General features: G+C 37.8%; 1 long non-coding RNA gene across 1 annotated transcript in view; it reads left to right on the top strand.

Annotated features, from left to right (window-relative positions):
- Positions 1-2,902: 2,902 nt before the first annotated feature.
- The window catches only part of LOC114029872, a 13,207-nt gene continuing 5,725 nt past the window's right edge, over positions 2,903-10,384 (top strand). The window contains exon 1 of the long non-coding RNA XR_003567537.1: positions 2,903-2,972. This is a non-coding gene — a long non-coding RNA (uncharacterized LOC114029872). The remainder of the gene's footprint in view (positions 2,973-10,384) is intronic.

The following is a 10,384-nucleotide window of genomic DNA, read 5'->3' as shown; positions in this document are numbered from 1 at the left end:
CTGAGCTGAATTTTCCTTGCCTGGGTTCTGTGTCAGGGGTCCAGGGCACACGGTTGTTACCCGTTTGGGTCATTCTTTCAATTCAGTCCTTGAACAAGGTGTCAGATTCATTTTCTAAGCCTTTGTAAGTCACCAATCATGCAACCCAGAGCAGATGACAGAAAAACAACTCTCCCATCAGACAGTCAGGAACACTGCAGGGAATACAGGCCTCATTCAGCAAGCAGATTATATCAGATGCAGCCAGATGAGTTATTGCTCTCAGGAATGAGTCACTTTCCCCTAAAAAGTTAAGGAGAAATACAAGGAACGGTCATTTTAAAAATATAAATTTTCAAAGAAATTGACATGACTTCAGTTTCATTTTGGTGAGCTGACCTGACAATTTTCACTTATGTAATGTCAGTGGGAGTTGATAATCTTTTTAATCTTGGGGGGGGGGGAGATCTGTGAGTTTATCCCTGACGATGAACCTGATTGAGTTAGGTCATTAACTTGGCTGTAATAAATAGTGTTAAAGAGTTGTCCAGGGGCACTGAAAATCAAGTGACTTGCCCACAATCATTCAGTTAGTGTGTCCCAGAGGCAGGATTTGAACTAAGGTATTCTCAATCCAAGGCCAGTCCTTTATCCACCATGCCACACTGCTTCTCATTTTACAAGGGGAGGGAACCTCAGAGGTCAAATTAAAAACAAAACAAAACAACACAAAAATCTGGAGAAAGTCTTCAACATTAGCACTCTGAATTGCTTGGTAAAGAGAAAGGGGAAATTGGGACATGGGTTAACTGCAGACATGACATGCTAATTGCCAGTTGTGCACCTCCAATTCCATGTAGCCAGGTATTCTTTCCTCTACTACGTGCAGCAACAGAGGCTTCCCAGGTTCTAATCTTCCAGACGAAAGTAGAAAATACTATCAGAAAAGACCAGTGTGTTCTTAGGAGGCTGAGGAAATTCAAGGCCGGGCAGCTATGACACTCTAAGCCATAAGCAAAGGTCTAGAACACTGTGGCTGTGTCCTACTTTCCACAGGGTTGAAACACTGATCTCTGTCCTAACAAGGACCTCTAGTTCCCTGGGTATTTCCAAGCCCTGTTTGCCATCAGGTTAAGTAAGACAACTTCAGTAAAAGCAAAGGCCTGGAACTGAGCCAGGTTAGCAGGCCTGCCTAAAGCAGTCCTCCTTAGAATACAACTCCACGGGCCTAGCAGGGAGCAGAAGAACGGATAGTAGGGGGTTCCCTCAGCAAAGCTAAAGTGAGGCAGCAAAGTGAGGAGGACAGAGGACAAAACAATTTTAACAGGATTAACCTTCCCCAGAAGGAGAATATGTTACCGACTGACACAGTATCATTTCTGGACCTGCCCTCTGCACAACCCCCACCAAACAGTAAAAAAATATAGTAAAATACATTTGTCTCCTCTACCAGCTCTCACATTTTTCAAAACACTTCATTTCTTTCCCTTTAAACTTAGATCCTTGTTTTCAAAAACAACAACAATAGCCTCTTCTTGGGAAAGGTAACACTTTAACCTGCTATCACTTAGATTAGTTAATATTAGTGTGAATGGTCTCTAAGTTATTAGTTGTTACTCTACTGGGGTTCTTAATCTGGGGCCCATGAACTTGATTTTTAAAAAAATATTCTTTTGATAACTAGATTTCAATATAATTAATGTCCTTTGTAATCATATATTTTGTTTTATGCATTTAAAAATACTAGTCTAAGAAGGGGCCCATAAGTTTTACCAGATGGCCAAAGGAGCACACAACCCAAAAAAAGATTAAGAATTTTTTATTATACTAGGTTATAGAAATGCTTATTTTATTTCATAAATTAAAAATAAAATAAAAATTTTTAAATGACATAAGATTTTATGCTCTAATGGTAAGAATTTCAAGACATGACAGAGTACTACTTTTGATGAGGGGCTTTAGTGAACCTCACATTTAAAACTTAAGCAGATACTTATTCTGCCTCTGAATTCGGCAGCCCTCATAAACAACTATGGCATTGGGATATCCTTCTTGTCAATACATTACTTGGCAAACGCTAAACTATAATCCAATATTCTCACTCCTTGGCTTAGGAGAGATTGGGTAATAATATATTAAAATCAGTAAGAATGGGACTGATCAGCCCACACAACTTTTGGAGGGCATGAGAGAAAGCAAGGCAGATTAATGAAGGAGGTACCATAGTGACACCAAATCGTAGTCTGTTTGATCTATAGTTTGTCTAAACCTGTACTGCATATTTGGCCTGATCTACCTTCAGATTGTTCTCATTTCAAAATGAATTTATTACTTCAGTTCTTTGTCATTCATTGGAAATGGTAACGTGTTAGTGGCACCACAAGGCCATCATTCAGAAATGCTCTCCCATTGAGACCCAGACCAATCCATGGTCTTCAGACTTTCTCTATTCCCAAAACTCATTCTCTCTGGGAGCTCATCAACTATCACTGACATATTTCAAGCACTGTGCTAAGCACAAGGCAAAAAAATACAAAGAAAAAAAAAAAAAAGGAAACAATCCCTACCTTCAAGGAACTTACATTCTATTGGAGGAGAAACTGACAAAGACATTACCATTCTCCTAATTCTTGAAATTTGTAAGCTCAGAAATAGTTAGCTAGCTATACAATGTGTGTGTGTGTGTGTGTGTATGTGTGAGTATCTAAATAGATAGATAGATACACACACATATAATCTCACACTTCTTTCTTCATAATCTATCAGTCAACAAGTCCTGACAATTCTCCTAGGGTAATGTCTCCAGGCTTTATCTCTTTCTTTCTGAGGAATATCTGCTGACTAGTCTCAGAATAATTTCCAAAGGTATGCAAAGTAGGCATCCATTGACATGTTGTAATTTAAAGGGCACTCCAAATGCTAAAAACTTTTCATTCACCGGATTAATTTTTCAGTTCATTTAGTTGATAACCTACAGGATGAATTACACAGAGGTAAGCAGCATGCTTAGGGTGGTGGGATACCTGAGGGAAGAGGTAGGTAAAAATGGATGGAAGCAGAGAGAAACTTGTCTATTTCATCTTTATTCAAGTTGAGCCTGATTTATCCTATTTCATATTGATCATTATTTGTTTCTTCTTTAGCACTTCAGTATACAATGTACACTAAATGATTTCAGTTTATTTACATCTGGCTTGGTAATTGTTCTATTATGACCTCCAACTATACGGAGAGCTTCTTGAGAAGAGGGGGGACCGTATTTTGCTCTTTGAAGACTGTCAAATAAATGAATGAATATTGGATCCTTTCTAAAAGCAGATTCTAAAGCACATCCAATTAACTTACTAGTAAGTTAATCAAAGTAGAATTGACAAGACATCACTGAGTTCAAAATCATTAGCTAAAACCATTTGTTCCTAATTATATTTAATACTGCATATGTTGCTGTACAAAGATAACTGCATACATATCATCTCCAATATGTTGAAACTTACATTACAAGATGCATTGAATTTGGAGTTAGAGGAAATGGGTTTAAATCTTGCTTCTGACATTTACCAGCGGTGTGATCTCACACAAATCTCATTGAGCTGTACTTTGTACATCTGTAAAATGAAAGAGTTGGCATAGATGGCCTCAAAAGCCTAGCTCAAAATATGTGATCCCATGGACAACATCAATATGTGTGTGTATATACACATACATACGTATGTATATTTGTTGTTGTTCAGTCATTTCAGTTGTGTCCAACTCTTCATGACCCTGTATGGGATTTTCTTTGCAAAGATACTGGAGTGGTTTGCCATTTCCTTCTCCAACTTATTTTATAGATGAGGAAACTGAGGCAAATAGTATTAAATGACTTTCCCACGGTCATGCAGCTAGTAAAATCTGAGGGCAGATTTGAATTCAGGTCTTCCTGACTTCAGGCCCAGCGTTCTATCCCCTGCACCACCTAGCTGCCATGCATGTATGTACACACACATAAAATATAAGAACTCCCTTGGTTCTGTATATTAATTAATTTAATTTTTAATTTCTGTTGTCTATTTAACCTACACACTTGCATGCATGTGCACATATGTATATGTGCATACATGTATATACACACATCTATATATGTACATTAAACATACAACAGAAATTAAAAATTAAATTAATTAATGCATAGAACCAAGAGAGGTTTAATGCTATTTCCAACATTCTTACTAAGCTATTTGTTTCCTTCACACATTTTAAAGTCAAAAATTGATTCACTCAACCTTCTTACATCTTACTTCACTCTAGTTACTCTACCATCCAGCCCCACCAACCTACTTGTAGTTCTTAGAATGGGACTTTCAATCTACCATCTCAATGCCTTTGTACTCCCAGTCCTATCAGTCTGGAATGCTCTGTCCCTTCACCCTAGCCTCTTAGTTTCCCTTGCTTTCTTCAAGATTCGTCTCAAACACCAACTTCTGAGGAAGCCTTTTCCAGTTCCCCTGCCCCAGCCTCTCTCCTTAGCTGCTAATGCCTTCTGTTTTCAGATAACATTTATCTACTCTGTTTGTGTCCTGTATGTATTGTTTGTTTTTACTTCAGTACTTAAGGGGCAGCTAGGTGGCGCAGTAGATAGAGCACCAGCCCTGGAGTCAGAAGGACCTGAGTTCAAATCCAGCCTCAGACATATGACACTTACTAGCTGTGTGGGCAAGTCACTTAACCCCATTGCCTAGCCAAAAAAAAAAAAAAAAAGACCAAAAACTTCAGCACTTAGTACTATACTTTGACTAATTGAATGACTACCATGGAACCCATTACAATCCAAAGCCTCTACAATATATTAACAAGCATTGGTAAAGTGTCTGATAGGGCCAGGCACAGGAGATCTAATGAAAAAGCAAAAACAATATCCCTGCCCTCCAGTAGCTTATGTTCTAATGATGGAGACAACATTTCTAAGCCAGAACATACAAGATAAAAACAGAATAGATATATAAAATCAGAAAAGAGACACTGGATACTGTAGACCAGGAAAGGCTTCCTGAAGGATATGGTGTTTGTAATGAGTCATAAAGGAAGCCAGGAGATCTAAGAGTTGGAGAAGGGAACGGAAAATATTCCAACCATGGAGGACAGTCTGTGCAAAGGTATAGATATGGGAGTTGGGACGGTGTCTCAAATGTAAGAAATAGCAAAGTAGGTCTTTAAAAGTACCCGTTTTATCATATCCTTTAACTATGGGTATTCCTCAAAGCTCTGTCCTGGGCCCTCTTCTCTTCCTTTCTCTTGGACTCTTTATCAGTTCACCTGGTTTTAATTATCTTGTTTATATTGATGACTCACAGATGTATGTATCCATATGTATATAGTCTTTCTCCTGAGCTACCAGATTCCTATTGGACATTTGAAGCAGGAAATTTCATTAGCATCTCAAACCTAAAGTATGCAAAACAGAACTCTTTATCTTTTGCTCTAATCAACTTCCTTCTAAAATTCCCTCTTTCTGTCAAAGGCATCATCATTCTTCCTGTAACTTGGTTCAAAATCTTGACATCATCCTCAAGCTCTCTGTCTCTCTGTCTCTCTATCTCTCTCTCTTTCTCTGTGCACATGTCTAATTGGTTGCCAAATCTTGTCATTTCTACCTCTCACATCTGTACCTTTCTCTCTACTTAACCGGCTATCACCCTTCTTCAGGCCCTCATGCCTTCTTTCCTATGCTATTGCAATGACCTCCTAACTGGTGTCTCTGCTTCAAGTCTCCTCCCACTCGAAATCATCCTCCACCTATCTACTAAAGCAATTTTCCTGAAAGCACGGAGTTGACCATGTTTCTCCCTTACTCAATAACCCCCAGTGGCTCTCTTTTGCCCCTGTGATCTCCTATAAATTTCTTTGTTTTATATTTAAAGACCTTAACAACCTGGCCCCATTTTTATCTTCACAGCTTTATTTTCCATTACTCCCTTTCACAATTTCTGCAGTCCAGTCAAACTTGCCTTCTCACACATGGCCCTCTGTTCCCCACCTCTGCAGTGGGTGTCTTCTATCCCCAGTGTCTTCTGTGCCTGGCATGCATTCTCTCATTAGCTCTGTCTCTTAGAATTCCTGTCCTCCTTCCAGACTTAGCACAAATATCACCTTCTATATGAATTCTTTACTGACCCCCCTCCACCTGCCTTCCCTCCAAATTACCTTATATCTATTTTCCATACACCTATAGACAATTTGTACATGTTGTCTCTCCTGGATAATCTCCTGAAGGCCATTGCTGTTTACTTTATGGTTGTATCCCCATCACCTAGAAACAGTGCCTTGCCCTGAGCCAATGCTTAATAAAGGCTTGTTGATTGATTGATTTAAAGACAGGGGGACATGAGACTTTGAAGTTGATCACATTCTATACATAAGGCACTTGTACATCATTTATGCAAAATTTTCAAAGCATAGCACAAATAAGTGACCTTAATAAATCAGCAAAGGGCTTCTTTGCTTGTAATCCTGGATCAGTGAGTTGTTTGAGTTTTTCCTTTTAGAATATTTGATTAGGTATGCTTGAGCTAACCCTTAGCTGTCAGATTTCCAGCATTTTGGATTCCAATCAATCAATCAGTCCCTCCCTTATCCTGTTATTCCTGATACTTAGAGATATCTAGGGGCCATCCAGTTTCTGCTTAAAGTCTTCCAATAACAGGGAATTCACTACCTCCCCAAGCAGTCCATTCCACTTTAGGGCAGGTCTAATTTTTGGGAAGTTTTTCTTGCATAGAGTCAAAATCTACTTACACTACCCAAGAACAAATGGACCAAATGTACCCTGGTAAGTAAAGGTTTTATTACCATGGTAACTTAACAAGTAACTTAGAAACATGGAGTGTACTCCATGTAGACTGTCATGTGAGTTGGAGTCAAGTGTGGTTTAAAATAAACAGCCTTTCATCCAGAAGGTTCTGAGATATTCGTGAGAGACAGCATGGCATAATGGAGCAGTAGACTTGGAGCCTGGAGAGCTAGGCTCACATCCTGACCTGGATATTTAACTAGCTATATGATCATGGGGGAATCACTTAGTCGCTCAGAGGCTCAGTTTCCTTATCTAAAAAATGGTTCTAATATTTTCACTACTTGACTCATTTGGTTATTGTGAAGAAAGTTCTCTGCAAACCTTTATCAGTTGTGTAGATGTGAGTTATTAATATCATCTTTTGACAAGGTTTAAAATTATATATATGCATATGTGTGTATATATGTGAGTATATATACATATACACATATGTATATATACATGTGTGTGTATACATATACATATACACATACATATACATATACTTACATATATTTGAAATAGGAACAATTTTCCAAATTTCACTTAGTGTCGTTATCATTCAGGACTCATAGCTAATACTCTGTCTAACTTACTATGCTGCTTCCAGCTGAAGCAACCAGTGCCCACCCTGGGAAATGTTGACTCTGTAAAGGTCTTGGGGTCAGGATTATCTATATCATCTTACATAGCATGACACACTATGATCAAGTGGGGAATGGGGGCAAGATGGGGCATTAATTTCGTAAGCACATTTTTCTACAGGAACACATTAATTTTCTTTGACTTCTTGTTTCTGATTCCCAGAGCACTGCCACTTCTAGGGTTGGTCTACCTTTTTAATTCCTGTTGTGGGTGTGGCAGTATGCTTTCAGTTGGATTTAATTTGTAGTCACATCATTCTGTCTAATGGGAACCAAAATGCAGTCAAAATAATTTCCCAAGCAATAGCTGTCATTTGCAAATGTAAAGTTGCCCATTTTCACTGTGGATTTTGTGATATTTCCTCAATTGCCTCATGGCTCTAAATCAGGCATCCCTCCAGTATTTACAGGCTCTGAGTTACAGAATTGTTTTTCTATTGAAACAATCCAAAGAGAAATCCAGAAGGCTGCATGTCAGGCTTTTAAAAATGCCCTCTATTATAAACTCTGTTCTGTGATGGAAATACTGGATTCGGTTGATGAACTTGCTGATCACTGATCAACAGGGTAAGTTTTCTGCTGGAGAATGATTACTAGAAACTATCTATATTGAAGTGGCTTCTGTTTTCAAAAGGACTCTTTGGTATGTGATTAGTACAAGACACAGAATGCTAAGATAAATAATAAAATATTCAAGAAAGAGTATGGGATGCTAGGTGGCACAGTGGCTATGACACCGGGTTTGGAGTCAGGAAGACCTTAGTTCAAATTAGGCCTCAGACACTTCCTAGCTTTGTGACTCTGGGCAAGTCACTTAACCAATTTGCCTCAGTTTCCTCCTCTGTAAAGTGAGTTGGAGAAGGAAATGACAAACCAGTCCAGGATCTTTGCCAAGAAAACCCCCAATAATGGGGTCACAAAGAGTCAGATGCAACTGAAATGACTGATCGATGACAAATGATGTAAAGAATATAAGTACACCTGTGAGGCAGGACCTTTTTTGGAATGAATTTTTTTTTCAAACAAAAATACGCTTTCTCTCCCCATCCCTGCCATTTAGAAAGCAAGAAAAACAAAATCCTTGTTACAAACATGTATAATTAAGCAAAACAAATTCCTACATTGACCATGTCTAATATATATATAAATACTTCAATCTGCATTCTGAGTCCGTCACCTCTCTATGAGGAGGTAGATAACATGTTTCATCATAAGTCCTCCAGAATTGTGGTTCACTGTTCAATAAGATCCTTAGTCTTTCAAAGTTTTTTGTCATTACAATATTGTCATTATTATTTAAATTCATAAATTTTCTTTCTGATTCTTTTCAGTTTACTCTGTGTCACTTCATGCAAGTCTTCCTAGGTTTCTCTGACACCATCTTCTTCATCATTTCTTATAGCACAACAGTATTCCATCACATTCATATACCATAACTTTTCAGCCATTCCCCAATTGATGGGGCACCACCTCAGGTTCCAATTCTTTGTCACCACAAAAATTAGTGTTTAAATATTTTTGCGTATATGGGTCTTTTTCTCTTTTTTTGATCTCTTGGGTTTATAGACTTAGTAGTGGTATTATTGGTTATGAATAACATAATAGCTTTTGGGGCATAAGTCCAAGTTGCTTTCCAGAATAGCCAGATAAGTTTACAGTTCCACAAACAATGGATTAATATACCTATTTCCTCATAGCTTCTCCAACATATAGAGACATATAGGTCTTTCAATTTATTTCTCATGGTATCAGGCCCTCTGCCATTATTTAATAAATCCTACTTGAATACCAGCACCCTCATTAATATAGTTATCAAAGGCTATGGACAAAGTTGGTAAGAATTATGAATTATGTTCAACCATATGAAAGGCAATATTGGCATAGTGGACAAAGAACTGGTCTTAACACAGAAAGAGCTGGGTTCAAGTCCATCTCTAATACATAATCTTGGGCATGCCACAGAAAAGAGTTGAGAAAATGTACTTCTCTACTTTTGCAGAGATGGGGAACCATGAAGGTGGAAATATTGCATGTATTATCCAATACAGTCAATACATTTGTTGTTTTTGCTAAACTTTTTTTCTTTCTTTTTTTTCTTCTTTGTTAAAAGGTATGGTTCAAAAAGTGGGGAAGGGAGGAGGAATAACTTTGGAAAGGAAGATAAAATAAAAAGAAATAAGTAAACATATTAAACAAAAATAATAATAGTATTCATTTATCAAGTACTTTATGGTTCACAAACTTTTTAGATTCATGATCTCATTTGATACAATAATTCTATTAAGTTAGTCAACATTTAGTAAGTACCTACTATGTGCCAGGCACTTTGCCAAACTCTTAGGATACAAGGAGAAACTAGACAGTTTCTGGTCTCAAGGAGCTCACGGTGTAATGGAGGAGTCAACAGGCAAACAAGGTACAAACAAGTACTATACAGGATATATTAGAAATAATCAACAGAAGGAAGGCACTGGAATCAAGGGAAATTGGAGGAAAGTTTCCTGTAGGAGGTGGCATCTTAGATATGTTCCATTATTGTCTTTATTTTACGGGTGAGGAAAATGAAATTCAGAAAGTTCAAGTTATTTGTAGAGGGTTACATAGCTAGAATTAGAGGCAAGATTTGAGCACCAATCAACTTTACTACAAGTCCACTTTATTTTATTATATTTACTAGACCATACTCCCTCTGTGACTTCCTAACAATAATGGGATCAGCAACTGTGACTAACTGGACCACCCCCAAAGAGGAATTAATTACAAAAAAAATCAAATCACTTTAGAATATCGTGAATGACTTTTCCATGAGCTTCTGTGCTGAGTCCACAACAAATCTATACTTTTTGACCTTAACTGGGCCTATATTGGAACACAGCAATCCTTTTATTCATATCCTAGTTTTGCTTTATCACATTCACCAAATCTTTTCCACTTTTCTCAAACCCTGACACCA

Source organism: Vombatus ursinus, unplaced genomic scaffold (assembly GCF_900497805.2).
Source record: "Vombatus ursinus unplaced genomic scaffold, bare-nosed wombat genome assembly UNPS02014942.1, whole genome shotgun sequence".
Classification (NCBI taxonomy): Eukaryota; Metazoa; Chordata; class Mammalia; order Diprotodontia; family Vombatidae; genus Vombatus; species Vombatus ursinus.
This window is presented reverse-complemented; position numbering and strand designations above follow the sequence as displayed.